The 26468-nt window shown below is 47.7% G+C and overlaps 47 non-coding genes across 47 annotated transcripts; all 47 read right to left on the bottom strand.

Annotated features, from left to right (window-relative positions):
* Nucleotides 1-2667: 2667 nt before the first annotated feature.
* Trnak-cuu (transfer RNA lysine (anticodon CUU)) lies at nucleotides 2668-2740 on the bottom strand. Its single transcript has one exon. It is a non-coding gene; the product is annotated as a tRNA-Lys (tRNA).
* Nucleotides 2741-3180: 440 nt separating this feature from the next.
* Trnar-ucg (transfer RNA arginine (anticodon UCG)) lies at nucleotides 3181-3253 on the bottom strand. Its single transcript has one exon. It is a non-coding gene; the product is annotated as a tRNA-Arg (tRNA).
* A 554-nt stretch (nucleotides 3254-3807) lies between these two features.
* On the bottom strand, nucleotides 3808-3879 carry Trnat-agu (transfer RNA threonine (anticodon AGU)). Its single transcript has one exon. It is a non-coding gene; the product is annotated as a tRNA-Thr (tRNA).
* Nucleotides 3880-4200: 321 nt separating this feature from the next.
* Nucleotides 4201-4273, bottom strand: Trnak-cuu (transfer RNA lysine (anticodon CUU)). Its single transcript has one exon. It is a non-coding gene; the product is annotated as a tRNA-Lys (tRNA).
* Nucleotides 4274-4713: 440 nt separating this feature from the next.
* On the bottom strand, nucleotides 4714-4786 carry Trnar-ucg (transfer RNA arginine (anticodon UCG)). Its single transcript has one exon. It is a non-coding gene; the product is annotated as a tRNA-Arg (tRNA).
* Nucleotides 4787-5337: 551 nt separating this feature from the next.
* Trnat-agu (transfer RNA threonine (anticodon AGU)) lies at nucleotides 5338-5409 on the bottom strand. Its single transcript has one exon. It is a non-coding gene; the product is annotated as a tRNA-Thr (tRNA).
* A 321-nt stretch (nucleotides 5410-5730) lies between these two features.
* Trnak-cuu (transfer RNA lysine (anticodon CUU)) lies at nucleotides 5731-5803 on the bottom strand. Its single transcript has one exon. It is a non-coding gene; the product is annotated as a tRNA-Lys (tRNA).
* A 440-nt stretch (nucleotides 5804-6243) lies between these two features.
* Trnar-ucg (transfer RNA arginine (anticodon UCG)) lies at nucleotides 6244-6316 on the bottom strand. The gene has a single exon. It is a non-coding gene; the product is annotated as a tRNA-Arg (tRNA).
* A 545-nt stretch (nucleotides 6317-6861) lies between these two features.
* Nucleotides 6862-6933, bottom strand: Trnat-agu (transfer RNA threonine (anticodon AGU)). The gene has a single exon. It is a non-coding gene; the product is annotated as a tRNA-Thr (tRNA).
* A 321-nt stretch (nucleotides 6934-7254) lies between these two features.
* On the bottom strand, nucleotides 7255-7327 carry Trnak-cuu (transfer RNA lysine (anticodon CUU)). The gene has a single exon. It is a non-coding gene; the product is annotated as a tRNA-Lys (tRNA).
* Nucleotides 7328-7767: 440 nt separating this feature from the next.
* Trnar-ucg (transfer RNA arginine (anticodon UCG)) lies at nucleotides 7768-7840 on the bottom strand. Its single transcript has one exon. It is a non-coding gene; the product is annotated as a tRNA-Arg (tRNA).
* A 551-nt stretch (nucleotides 7841-8391) lies between these two features.
* Nucleotides 8392-8463, bottom strand: Trnat-agu (transfer RNA threonine (anticodon AGU)). Its single transcript has one exon. It is a non-coding gene; the product is annotated as a tRNA-Thr (tRNA).
* A 321-nt stretch (nucleotides 8464-8784) lies between these two features.
* Trnak-cuu (transfer RNA lysine (anticodon CUU)) lies at nucleotides 8785-8857 on the bottom strand. Its single transcript has one exon. It is a non-coding gene; the product is annotated as a tRNA-Lys (tRNA).
* Nucleotides 8858-9297: 440 nt separating this feature from the next.
* On the bottom strand, nucleotides 9298-9370 carry Trnar-ucg (transfer RNA arginine (anticodon UCG)). The gene has a single exon. It is a non-coding gene; the product is annotated as a tRNA-Arg (tRNA).
* Nucleotides 9371-9915: 545 nt separating this feature from the next.
* On the bottom strand, nucleotides 9916-9987 carry Trnat-agu (transfer RNA threonine (anticodon AGU)). The gene has a single exon. It is a non-coding gene; the product is annotated as a tRNA-Thr (tRNA).
* Nucleotides 9988-10308: 321 nt separating this feature from the next.
* Trnak-cuu (transfer RNA lysine (anticodon CUU)) lies at nucleotides 10309-10381 on the bottom strand. Its single transcript has one exon. It is a non-coding gene; the product is annotated as a tRNA-Lys (tRNA).
* A 440-nt stretch (nucleotides 10382-10821) lies between these two features.
* On the bottom strand, nucleotides 10822-10894 carry Trnar-ucg (transfer RNA arginine (anticodon UCG)). Its single transcript has one exon. It is a non-coding gene; the product is annotated as a tRNA-Arg (tRNA).
* A 548-nt stretch (nucleotides 10895-11442) lies between these two features.
* Nucleotides 11443-11514, bottom strand: Trnat-agu (transfer RNA threonine (anticodon AGU)). Its single transcript has one exon. It is a non-coding gene; the product is annotated as a tRNA-Thr (tRNA).
* Nucleotides 11515-11835: 321 nt separating this feature from the next.
* Nucleotides 11836-11908, bottom strand: Trnak-cuu (transfer RNA lysine (anticodon CUU)). The gene has a single exon. It is a non-coding gene; the product is annotated as a tRNA-Lys (tRNA).
* Nucleotides 11909-12348: 440 nt separating this feature from the next.
* Trnar-ucg (transfer RNA arginine (anticodon UCG)) lies at nucleotides 12349-12421 on the bottom strand. The gene has a single exon. It is a non-coding gene; the product is annotated as a tRNA-Arg (tRNA).
* A 551-nt stretch (nucleotides 12422-12972) lies between these two features.
* Trnat-agu (transfer RNA threonine (anticodon AGU)) lies at nucleotides 12973-13044 on the bottom strand. Its single transcript has one exon. It is a non-coding gene; the product is annotated as a tRNA-Thr (tRNA).
* Nucleotides 13045-13365: 321 nt separating this feature from the next.
* Trnak-cuu (transfer RNA lysine (anticodon CUU)) lies at nucleotides 13366-13438 on the bottom strand. The gene has a single exon. It is a non-coding gene; the product is annotated as a tRNA-Lys (tRNA).
* Nucleotides 13439-13878: 440 nt separating this feature from the next.
* Nucleotides 13879-13951, bottom strand: Trnar-ucg (transfer RNA arginine (anticodon UCG)). The gene has a single exon. It is a non-coding gene; the product is annotated as a tRNA-Arg (tRNA).
* A 545-nt stretch (nucleotides 13952-14496) lies between these two features.
* On the bottom strand, nucleotides 14497-14568 carry Trnat-agu (transfer RNA threonine (anticodon AGU)). Its single transcript has one exon. It is a non-coding gene; the product is annotated as a tRNA-Thr (tRNA).
* A 321-nt stretch (nucleotides 14569-14889) lies between these two features.
* Trnak-cuu (transfer RNA lysine (anticodon CUU)) lies at nucleotides 14890-14962 on the bottom strand. The gene has a single exon. It is a non-coding gene; the product is annotated as a tRNA-Lys (tRNA).
* Nucleotides 14963-15402: 440 nt separating this feature from the next.
* On the bottom strand, nucleotides 15403-15475 carry Trnar-ucg (transfer RNA arginine (anticodon UCG)). Its single transcript has one exon. It is a non-coding gene; the product is annotated as a tRNA-Arg (tRNA).
* Nucleotides 15476-16020: 545 nt separating this feature from the next.
* On the bottom strand, nucleotides 16021-16092 carry Trnat-agu (transfer RNA threonine (anticodon AGU)). The gene has a single exon. It is a non-coding gene; the product is annotated as a tRNA-Thr (tRNA).
* A 321-nt stretch (nucleotides 16093-16413) lies between these two features.
* Nucleotides 16414-16486, bottom strand: Trnak-cuu (transfer RNA lysine (anticodon CUU)). Its single transcript has one exon. It is a non-coding gene; the product is annotated as a tRNA-Lys (tRNA).
* A 440-nt stretch (nucleotides 16487-16926) lies between these two features.
* Trnar-ucg (transfer RNA arginine (anticodon UCG)) lies at nucleotides 16927-16999 on the bottom strand. The gene has a single exon. It is a non-coding gene; the product is annotated as a tRNA-Arg (tRNA).
* A 548-nt stretch (nucleotides 17000-17547) lies between these two features.
* On the bottom strand, nucleotides 17548-17619 carry Trnat-agu (transfer RNA threonine (anticodon AGU)). Its single transcript has one exon. It is a non-coding gene; the product is annotated as a tRNA-Thr (tRNA).
* A 321-nt stretch (nucleotides 17620-17940) lies between these two features.
* Trnak-cuu (transfer RNA lysine (anticodon CUU)) lies at nucleotides 17941-18013 on the bottom strand. Its single transcript has one exon. It is a non-coding gene; the product is annotated as a tRNA-Lys (tRNA).
* A 440-nt stretch (nucleotides 18014-18453) lies between these two features.
* Trnar-ucg (transfer RNA arginine (anticodon UCG)) lies at nucleotides 18454-18526 on the bottom strand. Its single transcript has one exon. It is a non-coding gene; the product is annotated as a tRNA-Arg (tRNA).
* A 554-nt stretch (nucleotides 18527-19080) lies between these two features.
* Nucleotides 19081-19152, bottom strand: Trnat-agu (transfer RNA threonine (anticodon AGU)). Its single transcript has one exon. It is a non-coding gene; the product is annotated as a tRNA-Thr (tRNA).
* A 321-nt stretch (nucleotides 19153-19473) lies between these two features.
* Nucleotides 19474-19546, bottom strand: Trnak-cuu (transfer RNA lysine (anticodon CUU)). Its single transcript has one exon. It is a non-coding gene; the product is annotated as a tRNA-Lys (tRNA).
* A 440-nt stretch (nucleotides 19547-19986) lies between these two features.
* Trnar-ucg (transfer RNA arginine (anticodon UCG)) lies at nucleotides 19987-20059 on the bottom strand. Its single transcript has one exon. It is a non-coding gene; the product is annotated as a tRNA-Arg (tRNA).
* A 548-nt stretch (nucleotides 20060-20607) lies between these two features.
* On the bottom strand, nucleotides 20608-20679 carry Trnat-agu (transfer RNA threonine (anticodon AGU)). Its single transcript has one exon. It is a non-coding gene; the product is annotated as a tRNA-Thr (tRNA).
* A 321-nt stretch (nucleotides 20680-21000) lies between these two features.
* Trnak-cuu (transfer RNA lysine (anticodon CUU)) lies at nucleotides 21001-21073 on the bottom strand. The gene has a single exon. It is a non-coding gene; the product is annotated as a tRNA-Lys (tRNA).
* Nucleotides 21074-21513: 440 nt separating this feature from the next.
* Trnar-ucg (transfer RNA arginine (anticodon UCG)) lies at nucleotides 21514-21586 on the bottom strand. The gene has a single exon. It is a non-coding gene; the product is annotated as a tRNA-Arg (tRNA).
* Nucleotides 21587-22137: 551 nt separating this feature from the next.
* Trnat-agu (transfer RNA threonine (anticodon AGU)) lies at nucleotides 22138-22209 on the bottom strand. The gene has a single exon. It is a non-coding gene; the product is annotated as a tRNA-Thr (tRNA).
* Nucleotides 22210-22530: 321 nt separating this feature from the next.
* On the bottom strand, nucleotides 22531-22603 carry Trnak-cuu (transfer RNA lysine (anticodon CUU)). Its single transcript has one exon. It is a non-coding gene; the product is annotated as a tRNA-Lys (tRNA).
* Nucleotides 22604-23043: 440 nt separating this feature from the next.
* On the bottom strand, nucleotides 23044-23116 carry Trnar-ucg (transfer RNA arginine (anticodon UCG)). Its single transcript has one exon. It is a non-coding gene; the product is annotated as a tRNA-Arg (tRNA).
* A 554-nt stretch (nucleotides 23117-23670) lies between these two features.
* Trnat-agu (transfer RNA threonine (anticodon AGU)) lies at nucleotides 23671-23742 on the bottom strand. Its single transcript has one exon. It is a non-coding gene; the product is annotated as a tRNA-Thr (tRNA).
* A 321-nt stretch (nucleotides 23743-24063) lies between these two features.
* On the bottom strand, nucleotides 24064-24136 carry Trnak-cuu (transfer RNA lysine (anticodon CUU)). Its single transcript has one exon. It is a non-coding gene; the product is annotated as a tRNA-Lys (tRNA).
* Nucleotides 24137-24576: 440 nt separating this feature from the next.
* Trnar-ucg (transfer RNA arginine (anticodon UCG)) lies at nucleotides 24577-24649 on the bottom strand. The gene has a single exon. It is a non-coding gene; the product is annotated as a tRNA-Arg (tRNA).
* A 545-nt stretch (nucleotides 24650-25194) lies between these two features.
* Trnat-agu (transfer RNA threonine (anticodon AGU)) lies at nucleotides 25195-25266 on the bottom strand. Its single transcript has one exon. It is a non-coding gene; the product is annotated as a tRNA-Thr (tRNA).
* A 321-nt stretch (nucleotides 25267-25587) lies between these two features.
* On the bottom strand, nucleotides 25588-25660 carry Trnak-cuu (transfer RNA lysine (anticodon CUU)). Its single transcript has one exon. It is a non-coding gene; the product is annotated as a tRNA-Lys (tRNA).
* A 440-nt stretch (nucleotides 25661-26100) lies between these two features.
* On the bottom strand, nucleotides 26101-26173 carry Trnar-ucg (transfer RNA arginine (anticodon UCG)). The gene has a single exon. It is a non-coding gene; the product is annotated as a tRNA-Arg (tRNA).
* Nucleotides 26174-26468: the final 295 nt, after the last annotated feature.

The raw sequence follows: 26468 nt of genomic DNA on the forward strand, positions 1-26468 counted from the left end.
GAAAAACTAGTAGGAATAACATCGACAGTAAGAATTTTATCACATAAAAAATCAGATAAATAGAATCTGTCGAGTCTACTGCATGAGGATGCGGTAAAAAACGTAAACTTCACCAGGGTGGGATATTTGTGTTCCCAAACATCCCGCAGGTGCATCGTACGAACCAAGTCATGTAAATCTCGGCAATAATTAAAATTTGGGGACTGATCTTCAGGGCGTAAAACACAATTAAAATCGCCTCCTAACAGGAGGCTGCGAGGGCTCTTGCGCAAAAGATAAATAATCTCTTCCTTATAAAAACGCGATCGAGCCACAGTGTGACCCGAACCAGAGGGGGCATACAAAACAACTAGGCTGAGATCAAAAAGACGACAACCAATCCCACGGCCAGAGTCAAGGAATTCAACGTCAGTAATAGGAATGCCTTCTCGAAAGAAAAGAGCAGTTCCTGTTGAATATTCCGGTGCGACATTAAAAACAGTTTGAAAACCAGGTAGAGAGAAATCAGAAAACAACACTTCCTGCAAAAACACGACGTCCGCACAGGAGTCGTAAATAAACTGCCGCAAAGAGGCAATGCGAACGTCGGACTCAATGCGGTTAACATTTAAGGTAAGAAAGGTGTATGCTTGAACCATGGAGAGAAAAGCGAGAGAAGAAATCACCTATACCGACGCACCAACTTCACAGTCCATAGCAGGGGAGACGGAGGAATCCGAGAGAGGGGGACTGCTACCCCGTTCCGCGGATCCCTTACGCTTCGGTTTTTTACGAACAGCATTGACGTTCGGCTGAACGCGTAACTTGCGACGGCTGACGGGCAAGGAGGCTTCAGCCGCCGGTGACGTAGGAGGGTCAAGTTCTGTATCCGACACCACCCGCGCCGGTCCACATTCGGGATCCGGGGTCGCGGGGGAAACATCCGACGAAACGGACTGGTCGACACCTACACTAGCATCCGGCAAACATGGACTACACGGGTGCGAAACTTGAGCAGGAAGGTCCGAAGGCGGAAAGGTGGAAGGAAGCGGAGCAGCTCCGCCGGCAGAGGTGTGGGGCAGCGAAGCAGGAAGTTGGTGCGGCTCCACTTGTTGTGACAACGAAGTCGGTTCGGAAGACGGCGCCAACTCGCCCGACCGACGATCCGACGCGAGAGAAGCCGCATCGGAGGCCGGGGGGGCGGCAGCAGCCGCCACCCGAACCGCTACCTCAGGAGGGCAAGGAGCATCGACATTACTCTGCGGCGCGGAGGGCGCTGGTCGCTCGGACAGGAGCATCTCAGGGAGATCCTCATCTGTACTATTCCCATCTTGTGCGCGACGCCGTTTATGATTCAAAAGCGGGACACCCACAGGAGGAGCAGACGGAACAACATCAGATTTAGCCCGCAAAGGAGGAAATTCTTTGTCAGGGGTATGCAAAACCGGTGGCGGGGTGCTACTACCATTGGACTGGTCTACACCAAGAGCAGAACCACCTGCAACGAGGTCAGCGACCGTTAACTTGCGACGCTGTTCGAGAGAATTTTTTAAAACAAAAACTCTTCGCGGACAGTTGGTACGCACGTGACCACTCTCATTGCACAAAAAACAGGTACCAACCTGACCACTATATGTAACGTGGACACGATATCCACCGATCTGCAAGTGAGACGGAATATTCTGCTTTACGTGCATTTCGACCGAGCGAATACCACTGTAACATTGCAGGCGATGTTGGCTTGACCAGCGTTCAAGACGAATACTTTTAACATCACCATACTTGAGTAAACCCTCCTTAAGATAAACATTGTCCACCTCCGGCGGAAGGTTGTATACACGAACACTGGTATACGTGATAGAAGCATTGGAAAGCAGTACGGTACTTACAGAAGCATCCCGATGCCGAAAGAGAACCTGATGACCAAATTTGGAAAGAATTCTATCAACTTGAAGGGGGTCCATAAACTTAACAAAGAAGACATACAGCTCGGTATCAAAATAAGCAGTGTGCACCTGATCCGAATTAATACCAAATGTGTCTACTAACCAATCATGGACCTCAAGGGAACTAGGTTGCACATGGCGGGTTGACTTGTCAAATGCAAAACTGACTGTAGCCTGGCGAGGAATTACCTGAGACGACATGGTTAAACGATGCGGTCGAAACCGCTACACAGAACACACTTAAAGAAGCACTACAAGAAACACCAAGGACGAAACAAAACGTAGAAACACTCACAGAAGTTACCACACAACACGTAAACAAACGATATTCCACTAGACGTAACGCTACGGCGGAGCGGAAGACTAAGCACGTCCACACTGCACGGCGTCTGAAGCGGAACTGCCACTGAGCTAAGGAGGCGCCTCCTAGCGGACTTTTAGGATACTTTGTTCTTACAAACTAGTGAATCGGAGCCCTTCAGCTCGAAACGCACCGCATGAGCGACCATTATTTGCATTTAGTTAGCACAGCTGCTGCTTTCCTGCACATCTCACACTATATCGATGTACAACTAAAATTGCAAAACAACACATTTATTTCATTTCAGAGTCACTTTCAGCTTCAAATACCGTTCCTCTGATATTCATACGAAGCTAGGCATCGTCGTAACCCGTTACGTTCATTACGCAAGGCTCACGAGAGGGGCGCATGTTGGATCCGCGTAGACACAAAATTTTGCGCCGCCCAGCGTGGGGCTCGAACCCACGACCCTGAGATTAAGAGTCTCATGCTCTACCGACTGAGCTACCCGGGCTGCACGCAACGCGTTACGAGCCATACAATACTGATGTGACCTGCGACCATCTATTGAAGATTCTTTTGACTACAGCTTATTTCCTGCTGCCACAAATCAGCTACAATCCTATTCAATGAAAAATTGTCTCCGAAAGGCATCAAATCTGCATGAAATGATACGTGGCTATCAGCACCATTATTCAACACACATGCTCGACTGTGCGCAGACGCCTGTGGCGTAGCCCTTGGCTCCTGAATCAGATGCAGTAGTTCCAACAAAAACTCTCCTGAACGGCACTGTGCCGAAAACTTCGCTACAGATCACCCTTGTCTTGCTCGTGCTTCTGGTAGACGCCGGTTTTGCAGCCAGGAAGCGGACAGCAGCAACTTCCAACTAGTTTTAGAGTACTCAAACAACACAGTAAAACAGCATGCATCTTTTGCAGAACAGGAAAAACTCGACCGTGACAGGATTCGAACCTGCAATCTTCGGATCCGAAGTCCGACGCCTTATCCATTAGGCCACACGGTCACTGGCGCAATATACTTCCCCACTCACACCACGTTTTCGCCATTTGTACACTTGGCAGAATGAATTTCCCATCTTTGACGCAGTTCTCCATCTCAAATTTCAGTACTAAAAGTACGACGCTACTTCTTGCTGTGTCCCATCGCAAGTTACATTCAAGCCCTTATGACGCTGATCAAACAAGAGGTGGCAAATCAGCTTCAATCGTTTAGTGCCATCTCAGTCGCTTGCAGAAGGTACCTCACCCTATGTGATACAATGGCGAATTGTCGCTATTACCAAAGCGGCGGCGGCGCCGACGACGACGACGACGACGACGACAATCGCGAGGGTCTTTATCAGGGGTAGAAAATACATCACAAGAACTAAGTATTTCACGTCGGCATTCTCCGGAGACTGCCTAAAGCAGCAGTTTCTGGTGCCCACTTTAATAGCACCATTCACACTATTCATTTGCGAGAGCATTTCTTAAATACCGCACCCATTCATAATTTTTTTTATCCTTGACCGCTTTTTTCGAAAGGGCCACGGTGGGAGGGGCTGTTACAAAATTCATTTGCCGCCTGTGAGTATCGAACTCACGACCTCTGGTTTACTAGACCACCGCTCTGCCACTGAGCTAAGGAGGCGCCTCCTAGCGGACTTTTAGGATACTTTGTTCTTACAAACTAGTGAATCGGAGCCCTTCAGCTCGAAACGCACCGCATGAGCGACCATTATTTGCATTTAGTTAGCACAGCTGCTGCTTTCCTACACATCTCACACTATATCGATGTACAACTAAAATTGCAAAACAACACATTTATTTCATTTCAGAGTCACTTTCAGCTTCAAATACCGTTCCTCTGATATTCATACGAAGCTAGGCATCGTCGTAACCCGTTACGTTCATTACGCAAGGCTCACGAGAGGGGCGCATGTTGGATCCGCGTAGACACAAAATTTTGCGCCGCCCAGCGTGGGGCTCGAACCCACGACCCTGACATTAAGAGCCTCATGCTCTACCGACAGAGCTAGCCGGGCTGCACGCAACGCGTTACGAGCCATACAATACTGATGTGACCTGCGACCATCTATTGAAGATTCTTTTGACTACAGCTTATTTCCTGCTGCCACAAATCAGCTACAATCCTATTCAATGAAAAATTGTCTCCGAAAGGCATCAAATCTGCATGAAATGATACGTGGCTATCAGCACCATTATTCAACACACATGCTCGACTGTGCGCAGACGCCTGTGGCGTAGCCCTTGGCTCCTGAATCAGATGCAGTAGTTCCAACAAAAACTCTCCTGAACGGCACTGTGCCGAAAACTTCGCTACAGATCACCCTTGTCTTGCTTGTGCTTCTGGTAGACGCCGGTTTTGCAGCCAGGAAGCGGACAGCAGCAACTTCCAACTAGTTTTAGAGTACTCAAACAACACAGTAAAACAGCATGCATCTTTTGCAGAACAGGAAAAACTCGACCGTGACAGGATTCGAACCTGCAATCTTCGGATCCGAAGTCCGACGCCTTATCCATTAGGCCACACGGTCACTGGCGCAATATACTTCCCCACTCACACCACGTTTTCGCCATTTGTACACTTGGCAGACTGAATTTCCCATCTTTGACGCAGTTCTCCATCTCAAATTTCAGTACTAAAAGTACGACGCTACTTCTTGCTGTGTCCCATCGCAAGTTACATTCAAGCCCTTATGACGCTGATCAAACAAGAGGTGGCAAATCAGCTTCAATCGTTTAGTGCCATCTCAGTCGCTTGCAGAAGGTACCTCACCCTATGTGATACAATGGCGAATTGTCGCTATTACCAAAGCGGCGGCGGCGCCGACGACGACGACGACGACGACAATCGCGAGGGTCTTTATCAGGGGTAGAAAATACATCACAAGAACTAAGTATTTCACGTCGGCATTCTCCGGAGACTGCCTAAAGCAGCAGTTTCTGGTGCCCACTTTAATAGCACCATTCACACTATTCATTTGCGAGAGCATTTCTTAAATACCGCACCCATTCATAATTTTTTTTATCCTTGACCGCTTTTTTCGAAAGGGCCACGGTGGGAGGGGCTGTTACAAAATTCATTTGCCGCCTGTGAGGATCGAACTCACGACCTCTGGTTTACTAGACCAGCGCTCTGCCACTGAGCTAAGGAGGCGCCTCCTAGCGGACTTTTAGGATACTTTGTTCTTACAAACTAGTGAATCGGAGCCCTTCAGCTCGAAACGCACCGCATGAGCGACCATTATTTGCATTTAGTTAGCACAGCTGCTGCTTTCCTACACATCTCACACTATATCGATGTACAACTAAAATTGCAAAACAACACATTTATTTCATTTCAGAGTCACTTTCAGCTTCAAATACCGTTCCTCTGATATTCATACGAAGCTAGGCATCGTCGTAACCCGTTACGTTCATTACGCAAGGCTCACGAGAGGGGCGCATGTTGGATCCGCGTAGACACAAAATTTTGCGCCGCCCAGCGTGGGGCTCGAACCCACGACCCTGAGATTAAGAGTCTCATGCTCTACCGACTGAGCTAGCCGGGCTGCACGCAACGCGTTACGAGCCATACAATACTGATGTGACCTGCGACCATCTATTGAAGATTCTTTTGACTACAGCTTATTTCCTGCTGCCACAAATCAGCTACAATCCTATTCAATGAAAAATTGTCTCCGAAAGGCATCAAATCTGCATGAAATGATACGTGGCTATCAGCACCATTATTCAACACACATGCTCGACTGTGCGCAGACGCCTGTGGCGTAGCCCTTGGCTCCTGAATCAGATGCAGTAGTTCCAACAAAAACTCTCCTGAACGGCACTGTGCCGAAAACTTCGCTACAGATCACCCTTGTCTTGCTTGTGCTTCTGGTAGACGCCGGTTTTGCAGCCAGGAAGCGGACAGCAGCAACTTCCAACTAGTTTTAGAGTACTCAAACAACACAGTAAAACAGCATGCATCTTTTGCAGAACAGGAAAAACTCGACCGTGACAGGATTCGAACCTGCAATCTTCGGATCCGAAGTCCGACGCCTTATCCATTAGGCCACACGGTCACTGGCGCAATATACTTCCCCACTCACACCTCGTTTTCGCCATTTGTACACTTGGCAGAATGAATTTCCCATCTTTGACGCAGTTCTCCATCTCAAATTTCAGTACTAAAAGTACGACGCTACTTCTTGCTGTGTCCCATCGCAAGTTACATTCAAGCCCTTATGACGCTGATCAAACAAGAGGTGGCAAATCAGCTTCAATCGTTTAGTGCCATCTCAGTCGCTTGCAGAAGGTACCTCACCCTATGTGATACAATGGCGAATTGTCGCTATTACCAAAGCGGCGGTGGCGCCGACGACGACGACGACAATCGCGAGGGTCTTTATCAGGGGTAGAAAATACATCACAAGAACTAAGTATTTCACGTCGGCATTCTCCGGAGACTGCCTAAAGCAGCAGTTTCTGGTGCCCACTTTAATAGCACCATTCACACTATTCATTTGCGAGAGCATTTCTTAAATACCGCACCCATTCATAATTTTTTTTATCCTTGACCGCTTTTTTCGAAAGGGCCACGGTGGGAGGGGCTGTTACAAAATTCATTTGCCGCCTGTGAGTATCGAACTCACGACCTCTGGTTTACTAGACCACCGCTCTGCCACTGAGCTAAGGAGGCGCCTCCTAGCGGACTTTTAGGATACTTTGTTCTTACAAACTAGTGAATCGGAGCCCTTCAGCTCGAAACGCACCGCATGAGCGACCATTATTTGCATTTAGTTAGCACAGCTGCTGCTTTCCTACACATCTCACACTATATCGATGTACAACTAAAATTGCAAAACAACACATTTATTTCATTTCAGAGTCACTTTCAGCTTCAAATACCGTTCCTCTGATATTCATACGAAGCTAGGCATCGTCGTAACCCGTTACGTTCATTACGCAAGGCTCACGAGAGGGGCGCATGTTGGATCCGCGTAGACACAAAATTTTGCGCCGCCCAGCGTGGGGCTCGAACCCACGACCCTGACATTAAGAGCCTCATGCTCTACCGACAGAGCTAGCCGGGCTGCACGCAACGCGTTACGAGCCATACAATACTGATGTGACCTGCGACCATCTATTGAAGATTCTTTTGACTACAGCTTATTTCCTGCTGCCACAAATCAGCTACAATCCTATTCAATGAAAAATTGTCTCCGAAAGGCATCAAATCTGCATGAAATGATACGTGGCTATCAGCACCATTATTCAACACACATGCTCGACTGTGCGCAGACGCCTGTGGCGTAGCCCTTGGCTCCTGAATCAGATGCAGTAGTTCCAACAAAAACTCTCCTGAACGGCACTGTGCCGAAAACTTCGCTACAGATCACCCTTGTCTTGCTTGTGCTTCTGGTAGACGCCGGTTTTGCAGCCAGGAAGCGGACAGCAGCAACTTCCAACTAGTTTTAGAGTACTCAAACAACACAGTAAAACAGCATGCATCTTTTGCAGAACAGGAAAAACTCGACCGTGACAGGATTCGAACCTGCAATCTTCGGATCCGAAGTCCGACGCCTTATCCATTAGGCCACACGGTCACTGGCGCAATATACTTCCCCACTCACACCACGTTTTCGCCATTTGTACACTTGGCAGACTGAATTTCCCATCTTTGACGCAGTTCTCCATCTCAAATTTCAGTACTAAAAGTACGACGCTACTTCTTGCTGTGTCCCATCGCAAGTTACATTCAAGCCCTTATGACGCTGATCAAACAAGAGGTGGCAAATCAGCTTCAATCGTTTAGTGCCATCTCAGTCGCTTGCAGAAGGTACCTCACCCTATGTGATACAATGGCGAATTGTCGCTATTACCAAAGCGGCGGCGGCGCCGACGACGACGACGACGACGACAATCGCGAGGGTCTTTATCAGGGGTAGAAAATACATCACAAGAACTAAGTATTTCACGTCGGCATTCTCCGGAGACTGCCTAAAGCAGCAGTTTCTGGTGCCCACTTTAATAGCACCATTCACACTATTCATTTGCGAGAGCATTTCTTAAATACCGCACCCATTCATAATTTTTTTTATCCTTGACCGCTTTTTTCGAAAGGGCCACGGTGGGAGGGGCTGTTACAAAATTCATTTGCCGCCTGTGAGGATCGAACTCACGACCTCTGGTTTACTAGACCAGCGCTCTGCCACTGAGCTAAGGAGGCGCCTCCTAGCGGACTTTTAGGATACTTTGTTCTTACAAACTAGTGAATCGGAGCCCTTCAGCTCGAAACGCACCGCATGAGCGACCATTATTTGCATTTAGTTAGCACAGCTGCTGCTTTCCTACACATCTCACACTATATCGATGTACAACTAAAATTGCAAAACAACACATTTATTTCATTTCAGAGTCACTTTCAGCTTCAAATACCGTTCCTCTGATATTCATACGAAGCTAGGCATCGTCGTAACCCGTTACGTTCATTACGCAAGGCTCACGAGAGGGGCGCATGTTGGATCCGCGTAGACACAAAATTTTGCGCCGCCCAGCGTGGGGCTCGAACCCACGACCCTGAGATTAAGAGTCTCATGCTCTACCGACTGAGCTAGCCGGGCTGCACGCAACGCGTTACGAGCCATACAATACTGATGTGACCTGCGACCATCTATTGAAGATTCTTTTGACTACAGCTTATTTCCTGCTGCCACAAATCAGCTACAATCCTATTCAATGAAAAATTGTCTCCGAAAGGCATCAAATCTGCATGAAATGATACGTGGCTATCAGCACCATTATTCAACACACATGCTCGACTGTGCGCAGACGCCTGTGGCGTAGCCCTTGGCTCCTGAATCAGATGCAGTAGTTCCAACAAAAACTCTCCTGAACGGCACTGTGCCGAAAACTTCGCTACAGATCACCCTTGTCTTGCTCGTGCTTCTGGTAGACGCCGGTTTTGCAGCCAGGAAGCGGACAGCAGCAACTTCCAACTAGTTTTAGAGTACTCAAACAACACAGTAAAACAGCATGCATCTTTTGCAGAACAGGAAAAACTCGACCGTGACAGGATTCGAACCTGCAATCTTCGGATCCGAAGTCCGACGCCTTATCCATTAGGCCACACGGTCACTGGCGCAATATACTTCCCCACTCACACCTCGTTTTCGCCATTTGTACACTTGGCAGAATGAATTTCCCATCTTTGACGCAGTTCTCCATCTCAAATTTCAGTACTAAAAGTACGACGCTACTTCTTGCTGTGTCCCATCGCAAGTTACATTCAAGCCCTTATGACGCTGATCAAACAAGAGGTGGCAAATCAGCTTCAATCGTTTAGTGCCATCTCAGTCGCTTGCAGAAGGTACCTCACCCTATGTGATACAATGGCGAATTGTCGCTATTACCAAAGCGGCGGTGGCGCCGACGACGACGACGACAATCGCGAGGGTCTTTATCAGGGGTAGAAAATACATCACAAGAACTAAGTATTTCACGTCGGCATTCTCCGGAGACTGCCTAAAGCAGCAGTTTCTGGTGCCCACTTTAATAGCACCATTCACACTATTCATTTGCGAGAGCATTTCTTAAATACCGCACCCATTCATAATTTTTTTTATCCTTGACCGCTTTTTTCGAAAGGGCCACGGTGGGAGGGGCTGTTACAAAATTCATTTGCCGCCTGTGAGGATCGAACTGACGACCTCTGGTTTACTAGACCAGCGCTCTGCCACTGAGCTAAGGAGGCGCCTCCTAGCGGACTTTTAGGATACTTTGTTCTTACAAACTAGTGAATCGGAGCCCTTCAGCTCGAAACGCACCGCATGAGCGACCATTATTTGCATTTAGTTAGCACAGCTGCTGCTTTCCTACACATCTCACACTATACCGATGTACAACTAAAATTGCAAAACAACACATTTATTTCATTTCAGAGTCACTTTCAGCTTCAAATACCGTTCCTCTGATATTCATACGAAGCTAGGCATCGTCGTAACCCGTTACGTTCATTACGCAAGGCTCACGAGAGGGGCGCATGTTGGATCCGCGTAGACACAAAATTTTGCGCCGCCCAGCGTGGGGCTCGAACCCACGACCCTGAGATTAAGAGTCTCATGCTCTACCGACTTAGCTAGCCGGGCTGCACGCAACGCGTTACGAGCCATACAATACTGATGTGACCTGCGACCATCTATTGAAGATTCTTTTGACTACAGCTTATTTCCTGCTGCCACAAATCAGCTACAATCCTATTCAATGAAAAATTGTCTCCGAAAGGCATCAAATCTGCATGAAATGATACGTGGCTATCAGCACCATTATTCAACACACATGCTCGACTGTGCGCAGACGCCTGTGGCGTAGCCCTTGGCTCCTGAATCAGATGCAGTAGTTCCAACAAAAACTCTCCTGAACGGCACTGTGCCGAAAACTTCGCTACAGATCACCCTTGTCTTGCTCGTGCTTCTGGTAGACGCCGGTTTTGCAGCCAGGAAGCGGACAGCAGCAACTTCCAACTAGTTTTAGAGTACTCAAACAACACAGTAAAACAGCATGCATCTTTTGCAGAACAGGAAAAACTCGACCGTGACAGGATTCGAACCTGCAATCTTCGGATCCGAAGTCCGACGCCTTATCCATTAGGCCACACGGTCACTGGCGCAATATACTTCCCCACTCACACCTCGTTTTCGCCATTTGTACACTTGGCAGAATGAATTTCCCATCTTTGACGCAGTTCTCCATCTCAAATTTCAGTACTGAAAGTACGACGCTACTTCTTGCTGTGTCCCATCGCAAGTTACATTCAAGCCCTTATGACGCTGATCAAACAAGAGGTGGCAAATCAGCTTCAATCGTTTAGTGCCATCTCAGTCGCTTGCAGAAGGTACCTCACCCTATGTGATACAATGGCGAATTGTCGCTATTACCAAAGCGGCGGCGGCGCCGACGACGACGACGACGACAATCGCGAGGGTCTTTATCAGGGGTAGAAAATACATCACAAGAACTAAGTATTTCACGTCGGCATTCTCCGGAGACTGCCTAAAGCAGCAGTTTCTGGTGCCCACTTTAATAGCACCATTCACACTATTCATTTGCGAGAGCATTTCTTAAATACCGCACCCATTCATAATTTTTTTTATCCTTGACCGCTTTTTTCGAAAGGGCCACGGTGGGAGGGGCTGTTACAAAATTCATTTGCCGCCTGTGAGTATCGAACTCACGACCTCTGGTTTACTAGACCACCGCTCTGCCACTGAGCTAAGGAGGCGCCTCCTAGCGGACTTTTAGGATACTTTGTTCTTACAAACTAGTGAATCGGAGCCCTTCAGCTCGAAACGCACCGCATGAGCGACCATTATTTGCATTTAGTTAGCACAGCTGCTGCTTTCCTACACATCTCACACTATATCGATGTACAACTAAAATTGCAAAACAACACATTTATTTCATTTCAGAGTCACTTTCAGCTTCAAATACCGTTCCTCTGATATTCATACGAAGCTAGGCATCGTCGTAACCCGTTACGTTCATTACGCAAGGCTCACGAGAGGGGCGCATGTTGGATCCGCGTAGACACAAAATTTTGCGCCGCCCAGCGTGGGGCTCGAACCCACGACCCTGACATTAAGAGCCTCATGCTCTACCGACAGAGCTAGCCGGGCTGCACGCAACGCGTTACGAGCCATACAATACTGATGTGACCTGCGACCATCTATTGAAGATTCTTTTGACTACAGCTTATTTCCTGCTGCCACAAATCAGCTACAATCCTATTCAATGAAAAATTGTCTCCGAAAGGCATCAAATCTGCATGAAATGATACGTGGCTATCAGCACCATTATTCAACACACATGCTCGACTGTGCGCAGACGCCTGTGGCGTAGCCCTTGGCTCCTGAATCAGATGCAGTAGTTCCAACAAAAACTCTCCTGAACGGCACTGTGCCGAAAACTTCGCTACAGATCACCCTTGTCTTGCTTGTGCTTCTGGTAGACGCCGGTTTTGCAGCCAGGAAGCGGACAGCAGCAACTTCCAACTAGTTTTAGAGTACTCAAACAACACAGTAAAACAGCATGCATCTTTTGCAGAACAGGAAAAACTCGACCGTGACAGGATTCGAACCTGCAATCTTCGGATCCGAAGTCCGACGCCTTATCCATTAGGCCACACGGTCACTGGCGCAATATACTTCCCCACTCACACCACGTTTTCGCCATTTGTACACTTGGCAGACTGAATTTCCCATCTTTGACGCAGTTCTCCATCTCAAATTTCAGTACTAAAAGTACGACGCTACTTCTTGCTGTGTCCCATCGCAAGTTACATTCAAGCCCTTATGACGCTGATCAAACAAGAGGTGGCAAATCAGCTTCAATCGTTTAGTGCCATCTCAGTCGCTTGCAGAAGGTACCTCACCCTATGTGATACAATGGCGAATTGTCGCTATTACCAAAGCGGCGGCGGCGCCGACGACGACGACGACGACGACAATCGCGAGGGTCTTTATCAGGGGTAGAAAATACATCACAAGAACTAAGTATTTCACGTCGGCATTCTCCGGAGACTGCCTAAAGCAGCAGTTTCTGGTGCCCACTTTAATAGCACCATTCACACTATTCATTTGCGAGAGCATTTCTTAAATACCGCACCCATTCATAATTTTTTTTATCCTTGACCGCTTTTTTCGAAAGGGCCACGGTGGGAGGGGCTGTTACAAAATTCATTTGCCGCCTGTGAGGATCGAACTCACGACCTCTGGTTTACTAGACCAGCGCTCTGCCACTGAGCTAAGGAGGCGCCTCCTAGCGGACTTTTAGGATACTTTGTTCTTACAAACTAGTGAATCGGAGCCCTTCAGCTCGAAACGCACCGCATGAGCGACCATTATTTGCATTTAGTTAGCACAGCTGCTGCTTTCCTACACATCTCACACTATATCGATGTACAACTAAAATTGCAAAACAACACATTTATTTCATTTCAGAGTCACTTTCAGCTTCAAATACCGTTCCTCTGATATTCATACGAAGCTAGGCATCGTCGTAACCCGTTACGTTCATTACGCAAGGCTCACGAGAGGGGCGCATGTTGGATCCGCGTAGACACAAAATTTTGCGCCGCCCAGCGTGGGGCTCGAACCCACGACCCTGAGATTAAGAGTCTCATGCTCTACCGACTGAGCTAGCCGGGCTGCACGCAACGCGTTACGAGCCATACAATACTGATGTGACCTGCGACCATCTATTGAAGATTCTTTTGACTACAGCTTATTTCCTGCTGCCACAAATCAGCTACAATCCTATTCAATGAAAAATTGTCTCCGAAAGGCATCAAATCTGCATGAAATGATACGTGGCTATCAGCACCATTATTCAACACACATGCTCGACTGTGCGCAGACGCCTGTGGCGTAGCCCTTGGCTCCTGAATCAGATGCAGTAGTTCCAACAAAAACTCTCCTGAACGGCACTGTGCCGAAAACTTCGCTACAGATCACCCTTGTCTTGCTTGTGCTTCTGGTAGACGCCGGTTTTGCAGCCAGGAAGCGGACAGCAGCAACTTCCAACTAGTTTTAGAGTACTCAAACAACACAGTAAAACAGCATGCATCTTTTGCAGAACAGGAAAAACTCGACCGTGACAGGATTCGAACCTGCAATCTTCGGATCCGAAGTCCGACGCCTTATCCATTAGGCCACACGGTCACTGGCGCAATATACTTCCCCACTCACACCTCGTTTTCGCCATTTGTACACTTGGCAGAATGAATTTCCCATCTTTGACGCAGTTCTCCATCTCAAATTTCAGTACTAAAAGTACGACGCTACTTCTTGCTGTGTCCCATCGCAAGTTACATTCAAGCCCTTATGACGCTGATCAAACAAGAGGTGGCAAATCAGCTTCAATCGTTTAGTGCCATCTCAGTCGCTTGCAGAAGGTACCTCACCCTATGTGATACAATGGCGAATTGTCGCTATTACCAAAGCGGCGGTGGCGCCGACGACGACGACGACAATCGCGAGGGTCTTTATCAGGGGTAGAAAATACATCACAAGAACTAAGTATTTCACGTCGGCATTCTCCGGAGACTGCCTAAAGCAGCAGTTTCTGGTGCCCACTTTAATAGCACCATTCACACTATTCATTTGCGAGAGCATTTCTTAAATACCGCACCCATTCATAATTTTTTTTATCCTTGACCGCTTTTTTCGAAAGGGCCACGGTGGGAGGGGCTGTTACAAAATTCATTTGCCGCCTGTGAGGATCGAACTGACGACCTCTGGTTTACTAGACCAGCGCTCTGCCACTGAGCTAAGGAGGCGCCTCCTAGCGGACTTTTAGGATACTTTGTTCTTACAAACTAGTGAATCGGAGCCCTTCAGCTCGAAACGCACCGCATGAGCGACCATTATTTGCATTTAGTTAGCACAGCTGCTGCTTTCCTACACATCTCACACTATACCGATGTACAACTAAAATTGCAAAACAACACATTTATTTCATTTCAGAGTCACTTTCAGCTTCAAATACCGTTCCTCTGATATTCATACGAAGCTAGGCATCGTCGTAACCCGTTACGTTCATTACGCAAGGCTCACGAGAGGGGCGCATGTTGGATCCGCGTAGACACAAAATTTTGCGCCGCCCAGCGTGGGGCTCGAACCCACGACCCTGAGATTAAGAGTCTCATGCTCTACCGACTGAGCTAGCCGGGCTGCACGCAACGCGTTACGAGCCATACAATACTGATGTGACCTGCGACCATCTATTGAAGATTCTTTTGACTACAGCTTATTTCCTGCTGCCACAAATCAGCTACAATCCTATTCAATGAAAAATTGTCTCCGAAAGGCATCAAATCTGCATGAAATGATACGTGGCTATCAGCACCATTATTCAACACACATGCTCGACTGTGCGCAGACGCCTGTGGCGTAGCCCTTGGCTCCTGAATCAGATGCAGTAGTTCCAACAAAAACTCTCCTGAACGGCACTGTGCCGAAAACTTCGCTACAGATCACCCTTGTCTTGCTTGTGCTTCTGGTAGACGCCGGTTTTGCAGCCAGGAAGCGGACAGCAGCAACTTCCAACTAGTTTTAGAGTACTCAAACAACACAGTAAAACAGCATGCATCTTTTGCAGAACAGGAAAAACTCGACCGTGACAGGATTCGAACCTGCAATCTTCGGATCCGAAGTCCGACGCCTTATCCATTAGGCCACACGGTCACTGGCGCAATATACTTCCCCACTCACACCTCGTTTTCGCCATTTGTACACTTGGCAGAATGAATTTCCCATCTTTGACGCAGTTCTCCATCTCAAATTTCAGTACTAAAAGTACGACGCTACTTCTTGCTGTGTCCCATCGCAAGTTACATTCAAGCCCTTATGACGCTGATCAAACAAGAGGTGGCAAATCAGCTTCAATCGTTTAGTGCCATCTCAGTCGCTTGCAGAAGGTACCTCACCCTATGTGATACAATGGCGAATTGTCGCTATTACCAAAGCGGCGGTGGCGCCGACGACGACGACGACAATCGCGAGGGTCTTTATCAGGGGTAGAAAATACATCACAAGAACTAAGTATTTCACGTCGGCATTCTCCGGAGACTGCCTAAAGCAGCAGTTTCTGGTGCCCACTTTAATAGCACCATTCACACTATTCATTTGCGAGAGCATTTCTTAAATACCGCACCCATTCATAATTTTTTTTATCCTTGACCGCTTTTTTCGAAAGGGCCACGGTGGGAGGGGCTGTTACAAAATTCATTTGCCGCCTGTGAGGATCGAACTGACGACCTCTGGTTTACTAGACCAGCGCTCTGCCACTGAGCTAAGGAGGCGCCTCCTAGCGGACTTTTAGGATACTTTGTTCTTACAAACTAGTGAATCGGAGCCCTTCAGCTCGAAACGCACCGCATGAGCGACCATTATTTGCATTTAGTTAGCACAGCTGCTGCTTTCCTACACATCTCACACTATACCGATGTACAACTAAAATTGCAAAACAACACATTTATTTCATTTCAGAGTCACTTTCAGTTTCAAATACCGTTCCTCTGATATTCATACGAAGCTAGGCATCGTCGTAACCCGTTACGTTCATTACGCAAGGCTCACGAGAGGGGCGCATGTTGGATCCGCGTAGACACAAAATTTTGCGCCGCCCAGCGTGGGGCTCGAACCCACGACCCTGAGATTAAGAGTCTCATGCTCTACCGACTTAGCTAGCCGGGCTGCACGCAACGCGTTACGAGCCATACAATACTGATGTGACCTGCGACCATCTATTGAAGATTCTTTTGACTACAGCTTATTTCCTGCTGCCACAAATCAGCTACAATCCTATTCAATGAAAAATTGTCTCCGAAAGGCATCAAATCTGCATGAAATGATACGTGGCTATCAGCACCATTATTCAACACACATGCTCGACTGTGCGCAGACGCCTGTGGCGTAGCCCTTGGCTCCTGAATCAGATGCAGTAGTTCCAACAAAAACTCTCCTGAACGGCACTGTGCCGAAAACTTCGCTACAGATCACCCTTGTCTTGCTCGTGCTTCTGGTAGACGCCGGTTTTGCAGCCAGGAAGCGGACAGCAGCAACTTCCAACTAGTTTTAGAGTACTCAAACAACACAGTAAAACAGCATGCATCTTTTGCAGAACAGGAAAAACTCGACCGTGACAGGATTCGAACCTGCAATCTTCGGATCCGAAGTCCGACGCCTTATCCATTAGGCCACACGGTCACTGGCGCAATATACTTCCCCACTCACACCTCGTTTTCGCCATTTGTACACTTGGCAGAATGAATTTCCCATCTTTGACGCAGTTCTCCATCTCAAATTTCAGTACTGAAAGTACGACGCTACTTCTTGCTGTGTCCCATCGCAAGTTACATTCAAGCCCTTATGACGCTGATCAAACAAGAGGTGGCAAATCAGCTTCAATCGTTTAGTGCCATCTCAGTCGCTTGCAGAAGGTACCTCACCCTATGTGATACAATGGCGAATTGTCGCTATTACCAAAGCGGCGGCGGCGCCGACGACGACGACGACGACAATCGCGACTGTCTTTATCAGGGGTAGAAAATACATCACAAGAACTAAGTATTTCACGTCGGCATTCTCCGGAGACTGCCTAAAGCAGCAGTTTCTGGTGCCCACTTTAATAGCACCATTCACACTATTCATTTGCGAGAGCATTTCTTAAATACCGCACCCATTCATAATTTTTTTTATCCTTGACCGCTTTTTTCGAAAGGGCCACGGTGGGAGGGGCTGTTACAAAATTCATTTGCCGCCTGTGAGGATCGAACTGACGACCTCTGGTTTACTAGACCAGCGCTCTGCCACTGAGCTAAGGAGGCGCCTCCTAGCGGACTTTTAGGATACTTTGTTCTTACAAACTAGTGAATCGGAGCCCTTCAGCTCGAAACGCACCGCATGAGCGACCATTATTTGCATTTAGTTAGCACAGCTGCTGCTTTCCTACACATCTCACACTATACCGATGTACAACTAAAATTGCAAAACAACACATTTATTTCATTTCAGAGTCACTTTCAGTTTCAAATACCGTTCCTCTGATATTCATACGAAGCTAGGCATCGTCGTAACCCGTTACGTTCATTACGCAAGGCTCACGAGAGGGGCGCATGTTGGATCCGCGTAGACACAAAATTTTGCGCCGCCCAGCGTGGGGCTCGAACCCACGACCCTGAGATTAAGAGTCTCATGCTCTACCGACTTAGCTAGCCGGGCTGCACGCAACGCGTTACGAGCCATACAATACTGATGTGACCTGCGACCATCTATTGAAGATTCTTTTGACTACAGCTTATTTCCTGCTGCCACAAATCAGCTACAATCCTATTCAATGAAAAATTGTCTCCGAAAGGCATCAAATCTGCATGAAATGATACGTGGCTATCAGCACCATTATTCAACACACATGCTCGACTGTGCGCAGACGCCTGTGGCGTAGCCCTTGGCTCCTGAATCAGATGCAGTAGTTCCAACAAAAACTCTCCTGAACGGCACTGTGCCGAAAACTTCGCTACAGATCACCCTTGTCTTGCTCGTGCTTCTGGTAGACGCCGGTTTTGCAGCCAGGAAGCGGACAGCAGCAACTTCCAACTAGTTTTAGAGTACTCAAACAACACAGTAAAACAGCATGCATCTTTTGCAGAACAGGAAAAACTCGACCGTGACAGGATTCGAACCTGCAATCTTCGGATCCGAAGTCCGACGCCTTATCCATTAGGCCACACGGTCACTGGCGCAATATACTTCCCCACTCACACCACGTTTTCGCCATTTGTACACTTGGCAGACTGAATTTCCCATCTTTGACGCAGTTCTCCATCTCAAATTTCAGTACTAAAAGTACGACGCTACTTCTTGCTGTGTCCCATCGCAAGTTACATTCAAGCCCTTATGACGCTGATCAAACAAGAGGTGGCAAATCAGCTTCAATCGTTTAGTGCCATCTCAGTCGCTTGCAGAAGGTACCTCACCCTATGTGATACAATGGCGAATTGTCGCTATTACCAAAGCGGCGGCGGCGCCGACGACGACGACGACGACGACGACAATCGCGAGGGTCTTTATCAGGGGTAGAAAATACATCACAAGAACTAAGTATTTCACGTCGGCATTCTCCGGAGACTGCCTAAAGCAGCAGTTTCTGGTGCCCACTTTAATAGCACCATTCACACTATTCATTTGCGAGAGCATTTCTTAAATACCGCACCCATTCATAATTTTTTTTATCCTTGACCGCTTTTTTCGAAAGGGCCACGGTGGGAGGGGCTGTTACAAAATTCATTTGCCGCCTGTGAGGATCGAACTCACGACCTCTGGTTTACTAGACCAGCGCTCTGCCACTGAGCTAAGGAGGCGCCTCCTAGCGGACTTTTAGGATACTTTGTTCTTACAAACTAGTGAATCGGAGCCCTTCAGCTCGAAACGCACCGCATGAGCGACCATTATTTGCATTTAGTTAGCACAGCTGCTGCTTTCCTACACATCTCACACTATATCGATGTACAACTAAAATTGCAAAACAACACATTTATTTCATTTCAGAGTCACTTTCAGCTTCAAATACCGTTCCTCTGATATTCATACGAAGCTAGGCATCGTCGTAACCCGTTACGTTCATTACGCAAGGCTCACGAGAGGGGCGCATGTTGGATCCGCGTAGACACAAAATTTTGCGCCGCCCAGCGTGGGGCTCGAACCCACGACCCTGAGATTAAGAGACTCATGCTCTACCGACTGAGCTAGCCGGGCTGCACGCAACGCGTTACGAGCCATACAATACTGATGTGACCTGCGACCATCTATTGAAGATTCTTTTGACTACAGCTTATTTCCTGCTGCCACAAATCAGCTACAATCCTATTCAATGAAAAATTGTCTCCGAAAGGCATCAAATCTGCATGAAATGATACGTGGCTATCAGCACCATTATTCAACACACATGCTCGACTGTGCGCAGACGCCTGTGGCGTAGCCCTTGGCTCCTGAATCAGATGCAGTAGCTCCAACAAAAACTCTCCTGAACGGCACTGTGCCGAAAACTTCGCTACAGATCACCCTTGTCTTGCTTGTGCTTCTGGTAGACGCCGGTTTTGCAGCCAGGAAGCGGACAGCAGCAACTTCCAACTAGTTTTAGAGTACTCAAACAACACAGTAAAACAGCATGCATCTTTTGCAGAACAGGAAAAACTCGACCGTGACAGGATTCGAACCTGCAATCTTCGGATCCGAAGTCCGACGCCTTATCCATTAGGCCACACGGTCACTGGCGCAATATACTTCCCCACTCACACCTCGTTTTCGCCATTTGTACACTTGGCAGAATGAATTTCCCATCTTTGACGAAGTTCTCCATCTCAAATTTCAGTACTAAAAGTACGACGCTACTTCTTGCTGTGTCCCATCGCAAGTTACATTCAAGCCCTTATGACGCTGATCAAACAAGAGGTGGCAAATCAGCTTCAATCGTTTAGTGCCATCTCAGTCGCTTGCAGAAGGTACCTCACCCTATGTGATACAATGACGAATTGTCGCTATTACCAAAGCGGCGGCGGCGCCGACGACGACGACGACGACAATCGCGAGGGTCTTTATCAGGGGTAGAAAATACATCACAAGAACTAAGTATTTCACGTCGGCATTCTCCGGAGACTGCCTAAAGCAGCAGTTTCTGGTGCCCACGTTAATAGCACCATTCACACTATTCATTTGCGAGAGCATTTCTTAAATACCGCACCCATTCATAATTTTTTTTATCCTTGACCGCTTTTTTCGAAAGGGCCACGGTGGGAGGGGCTGTTACAAAATTCATTTGCCGCCTGTGAGGATCGAACTCACGACCTCTGGTTTACTAGACCAGCGCTCCGCCACTGAGCTAAGGAGGCGCCTCCTAGCGGACTTTTAGGATACTTTGTTCTTACAAACTAGTGAATCGGAGCCCTTCAGCTCGAAACGCACCGCATGAGCGACCATTATTTGCATTTAGTTAGCACAGCTGCTGCTTTCCTACACATCTCACACTATATCGATGTACAACTAAAATTGCAAAACAACACATTTATTTCATTTCAGAGTCACTTTCAGCTTCAAATACCGTTCCTCTGATATTCATACGAAGCTAGGCATCGTCGTAACCCGTTACGTTCATTACGCAAGGCTCACGAGAGGGGCGCATGTTGGATCCGCGTAGACACAAAATTTTGCGCCGCCCAGCGTGGGGCTCGAACCCACGACCCTGAGATTAAGAGTCTCATGCTCTACCGACTGAGCTAGCCGGGCTGCACGCAACGCGTTACGAGCCATACAATACTGATGTGACCTGCGACCATCTATTGAAGATTCTTTTGACTACAGCTTATTTCCTGCTGCCACAAATCAGCTACAATCCTATTCAATGAAAAATTGTCTCCGAAAGGCATCAAATCTGCATGAAATGATACGTGGCTATCAGCACCATTATTCAACACACATGCTCGACTGTGCGCAGACGCCTGTGGCGTAGCCCTTGGCTCCTGAATCAGATGCAGTAGTTCCAACAAAAACTCTCCTGAACGGCACTGTGCCGAAAACTTCGCTACAGATCACCCTTGTCTTGCTCGTGCTTCTGGTAGACGCCGGTTTTGCAGCCAGGAAGCGGACAGCAGCAACTTCCAACTAGTTTTAGAGTACTCAAACAACACAGTAAAACAGCATGCATCTTTTGCAGAACAGGAAAAACTCGACCGTGACAGGATTCGAACCTGCAATCTTCGGATCCGAAGTCCGACGCCTTATCCATTAGGCCACACGGTCACTGGCGCAATATACTTCCCCACTCACACCTCGTTTTCGCCATTTGTACACTTGGCAGAATGAATTTCCCATCTTTGACGCAGTTCTCCATCTCAAATTTCAGTACTAAAAGTACGACGCTACTTCTTGCTGTGTCCCATCGCAAGTTACATTCAAGCCCTTATGACGCTGATCAAACAAGAGGTGGCAAATCAGCTTCAATCGTTTAGTGCCATCTCAGTCGCTTGCAGAAGGTACCTCACCCTATGTGATACAATGGCGAATTGTCGCTATTACCAAAGCGGCGGCGGCGCCGACGACGACGACGACGACGACAATCGCGAGGGTCTTTATCAGGGGTAGAAAATACATCACAAGAACTAAGTATTTCACGTCGGCATTCTCCGGAGACTGCCTAAAGCAGCAGTTTCTGGTGCCCACTTTAATAGCACCATTCACACTATTCATTTGCGAGAGCATTTCTTAAATACCGCACCCATTCATAATTTTTTTTATCCTTGACCGCTTTTTTCGAAAGGGCCACGGTGGGAGGGGCTGTTACAAAATTCATTTGCCGCCTGTGAGGATCGAACTCACGACCTCTGGTTTACTAGACCAGCGCTCCGCCACTGAGCTAAGGAGGCGCCTCCTAGCGGACTTTTAGGATACTTTGTTCTTACAAACTAGTGAATCGGAGCCCTTCAGCTCGAAACGCACCGCATGAGCGACCATTATTTGCATTTAGTTAGCACAGCTGCTGCTTTCCTACACATCTCACACTATATCGATGTACAACTAAAATTGCAAAACAACACATTTATTTCATTTCAGAGTCACTTTCAGCTTCAAATACCGTTCCTCTGATATTCATACGAAGCTAGGCATCGTCGTAACCCGTTACGTTCATTACGCAAGGCTCACGAGAGGGGCGCATGTTGGATCCGCGTAGACACAAAATTTTGCGCCGCCCAGCGTGGGGCTCGAACCCACGACCCTGAGATTAAGAGTCTCATGCTCTACCGACTGAGCTAGCCGGGCTGCACGCAACGCGTTACGAGCCATACAATACTGATGTGACCTGCGACCATCTATTGAAGATTCTTTTGACTACAGCTTATTTCCTGCTGCCACAAATCAGCTACAATCCTATTCAATGAAAAATTGTCTCCGAAAGGCATCAAATCTGCATGAAATGATACGTGGCTATCAGCACCATTATTCAACACACATGCTCGACTGTGCGCAGACGCCTGTGGCGTAGCCCTTGGCTCCTGAATCAGATGCAGTAGTTCCAACAAAAACTCTCCTGAACGGCACTGTGCCGAAAACTTCGCTACAGATCACCCTTGTCTTGCTCGTGCTTCTGGTAGACGCCGGTTTTGCAGCCAGGAAGCGGACAGCAGCAACTTCCAACTAGTTTTAGAGTACTCAAACAACACAGTAAAACAGCATGCATCTTTTGCAGAACAGGAAAAACTCGACCGTGACAGGATTCGAACCTGCAATCTTCGGATCCGAAGTCCGACGCCTTATCCATTAGGCCACACGGTCACTGGCGCAATATACTTCCCCACTCACACCACGTTTTCGCCATTTGTACACTTGGCAGAATGAATTTCCCATCTTTGACGCAGTTCTCCATCTCAAATTTCAGTACTAAAAGTACGACGCTACTTCTTGCTGTGTCCCATCGCAAGTTACATTCAAGCCCTTATGACGCTGATCAAACAAGAGGTGGCAAATCAGCTTCAATCGTTTAGTGCCATCTCAGTCGCTTGCAGAAGGTACCTCACCCTATGTGATACAATGGCGAATTGTCGCTATTACCAAAGCGGCGGCGGCGCCGACGACGACGACGACGACGACGTCAATCGCGAGGGTCTTTATCAGGGGTAGAAAATACATCACAAGAACTAAGTATTTCACGTCGGCATTCTCCGGAGACTGCCTAAAGCAGCAGTTTCTGGTGCCCACTTTAATAGCACCATTCACACTATTCATTTGCGAGAGCATTTCTTAAATACCGCACCCATTCATAATTTTTTTTATCCTTGACCGCTTTTTTCGAAAGGGCCACGGTGGGAGGGGCTGTTACAAAATTCATTTGCCGCCTGTGAGGATCGAACTCACGACCTCTGGTTTACTAGACCAGCGCTCTGCCACTGAGCTAAGGAGGCGCCTCCTAGCGGACTTTTAGGATACTTTGTTCTTACAAACTAGTGAATCGGAGCCCTTCAGCTCGAAACGCACCGCATGAGCGACCATTATTTGCATTTAGTTAGCACAGCTGCTGCTTTCCTACACATCTCACACTATATCGATGTACAACTAAAATTGCAAAACAACACATTTATTTCATTTCAGAGTCACTTTCAGCTTCAAATACCGTTCCTCTGATATTCATACGAAGCTAGGCATCGTCGTAACCCGTTACGTTCATTACGCAAGGCTCACGAGAGGGGCGCATGTTGGATCCGCGTAGACACAAAATTTTGCGCCGCCCAGCGTGGGGCTCGAACCCACGACCCTGAGATTAAGAGTCTCATGCTCTACCGACTGAGCTAGCCGGGCTGCACGCAACGCGTTACGAGCCATACAATACTGATGTGACCTGCGACCATCTATTGAAGATTCTTTTGACTACAGCTTATTTCCTGCTGCCACAAATCAGCTACAATCCTATTCAATGAAAAATTGTCTCCGAAAGGCATCAAATCTGCATGAAATGATACGTGGCTATCAGCACCATTATTCAACACACATGCTCGACTGTGCGCAGACGCCTGTGGCGTAGCCCTTGGCTCCTGAATCAGATGCAGTAGTTCCAACAAAAACTCTCCTGAACGGCACTGTGCCGAAAACTTCGCTACAGATCACCCTTGTCTTGCTCGTGCTTCTGGTAGACGCCGGTTTTGCAGCCAGGAAGCGGACAGCAGCAACTTCCAACTAGTTTTAGAGTACTCAAACAACACAGTAAAACAGCATGCATCTTTTGCAGAACAGGAAAAACTCGACCGTGACAGGATTCGAACCTGCAATCTTCGGATCCGAAGTCCGACGCCTTATCCATTAGGCCACACGGTCACTGGCGCAATATACTTCCCCACTCACACCACGTTTTCGCCATTTGTACACTTGGCAGAATGAATTTCCCATCTTTGACGCAGTTCTCCATCTCAAATTTCAGTACTAAAAGTACGACGCTACTTCTTGCTGTGTCCCATCGCAAGTTACATTCAAGCCCTTATGACGCTGATCAAACAAGAGGTGGCAAATCAGCTTCAATCGTTTAGTGCCATCTCAGTCGCTTGCAGAAGGTACCTCACCCTATGTGATACAATGGCGAATTGTCGCTATTACCAAAGCGGCGGCGGCGCCGACGACGACGACGACAATCGCGAGGGTCTTTATCAGGGGTAGAAAATACATCACAAGAACTAAGTATTTCACGTCGGCATTCTCCGGAGACTGCCTAAAGCAGCAGTTTCTGGTGCCCACTTTAATAGCACCATTCACACTATTCATTTGCGAGAGCATTTCTTAAATACCGCACCCATTCATAATTTTTTTTATCCTTGACCGCTTTTTTCGAAAGGGCCACGGTGGGAGGGGCTGTTACAAAATTCATTTGCCGCCTGTGAGGATCGAACTCACGACCTCTGGTTTACTAGACCAGCGCTCTGCCACTGAGCTAAGGAGGCTCCTCCTAGCGGACTTTTAGGATACTTTGTCCTTACAAACTAGTGAATCGGAGCCCTTCAGCTCGAAATGCACCGCATGAGCGACCATTATTTGCATTTAGTTAGCACAGCTGCTGCTTTCCTACACATCTCACACTATATCGATGTACAACTAAAATTGCAAAACAACACATTTATTTCATTTCAGAGTCACTTTCAGCTTCAAATACCGTTCCTCTGATATTCATACGAAGCTAGGCATCGTCGTAACCCGTTACGTTCATTACGCAAGGCTCACGAGAGGGGCGCATGTTGGATCCGCGTAGACACAAAATTTTGCGCCGCCCAGCGTGGGGCTCGAACCCACGACCCTGAGATTAAGAGTCTCATGCTCTACCGACTGAGCTAGCCGGGCTGCACGCAACGCGTTACGAGCCATACAATACTGATGTGACCTGCGACCATCTATTGAAGATTCTTTTGACTACAGCTTATTTCCTGCTGCCACAAATCAGCTACAATCCTATTCAATGAAAAATTGTCTCCGAAAGGCATCAAATCTGCATGAAATGATACGTGGCTATCAGCACCATTATTCAACACACATGCTCGACTATGCGCAGACGCCTGTGGCGTAGCCCTTGGCTCCTGAATCAGATGCAGTAGTTCAAACAAAAACTCTCCTGAACGGCACTGTGCCGAAAACTTCGCTACAGATCACCCTTGTCTTGCTTGTGCTTCTGGTAGACGCCGGTTTTGCAGCCAGGAAGCGGACAGCAGCAACTTCCAACTAGTTTTAGAGTACTCAAACAACACAGTAAAACAGCATGCATCTTTTGCAGAACAGGAAAAACTCGACCGTGACAGGATTCGAACCTGCAATCTTCGGATCCGAAGTCCGACGCCTTATCCATTAGGCCACACGGTCACTGGCGCAATATACTTCCCCACTCACACCTCGTTTTCGCCATTTGTACACTTGGCAGAATGAATTTCCCATCTTTGACGCAGTTCTCCATCTCAAATTTCAGTACTAAAAGTACGACGCTACTTCTTGCTGTGTCCCATCGCAAGTTACATTCAAGCCCTTATGACGCTGATCAAACAAGAGGTGGCAAATCAGCTTCAATCGTTTAGTGCCATCTCAGTCGCTTGCAGAAGGTACCTCACCCTATGTGATACAATGGCGAATTGTCGCTATTACCAAAGCGGCGGCGGCGCCG

This window comes from Schistocerca cancellata, chromosome 8 (genome assembly GCF_023864275.1).
Source record: "Schistocerca cancellata isolate TAMUIC-IGC-003103 chromosome 8, iqSchCanc2.1, whole genome shotgun sequence".
NCBI classification, from domain to species: domain Eukaryota; kingdom Metazoa; phylum Arthropoda; class Insecta; order Orthoptera; family Acrididae; genus Schistocerca; species Schistocerca cancellata.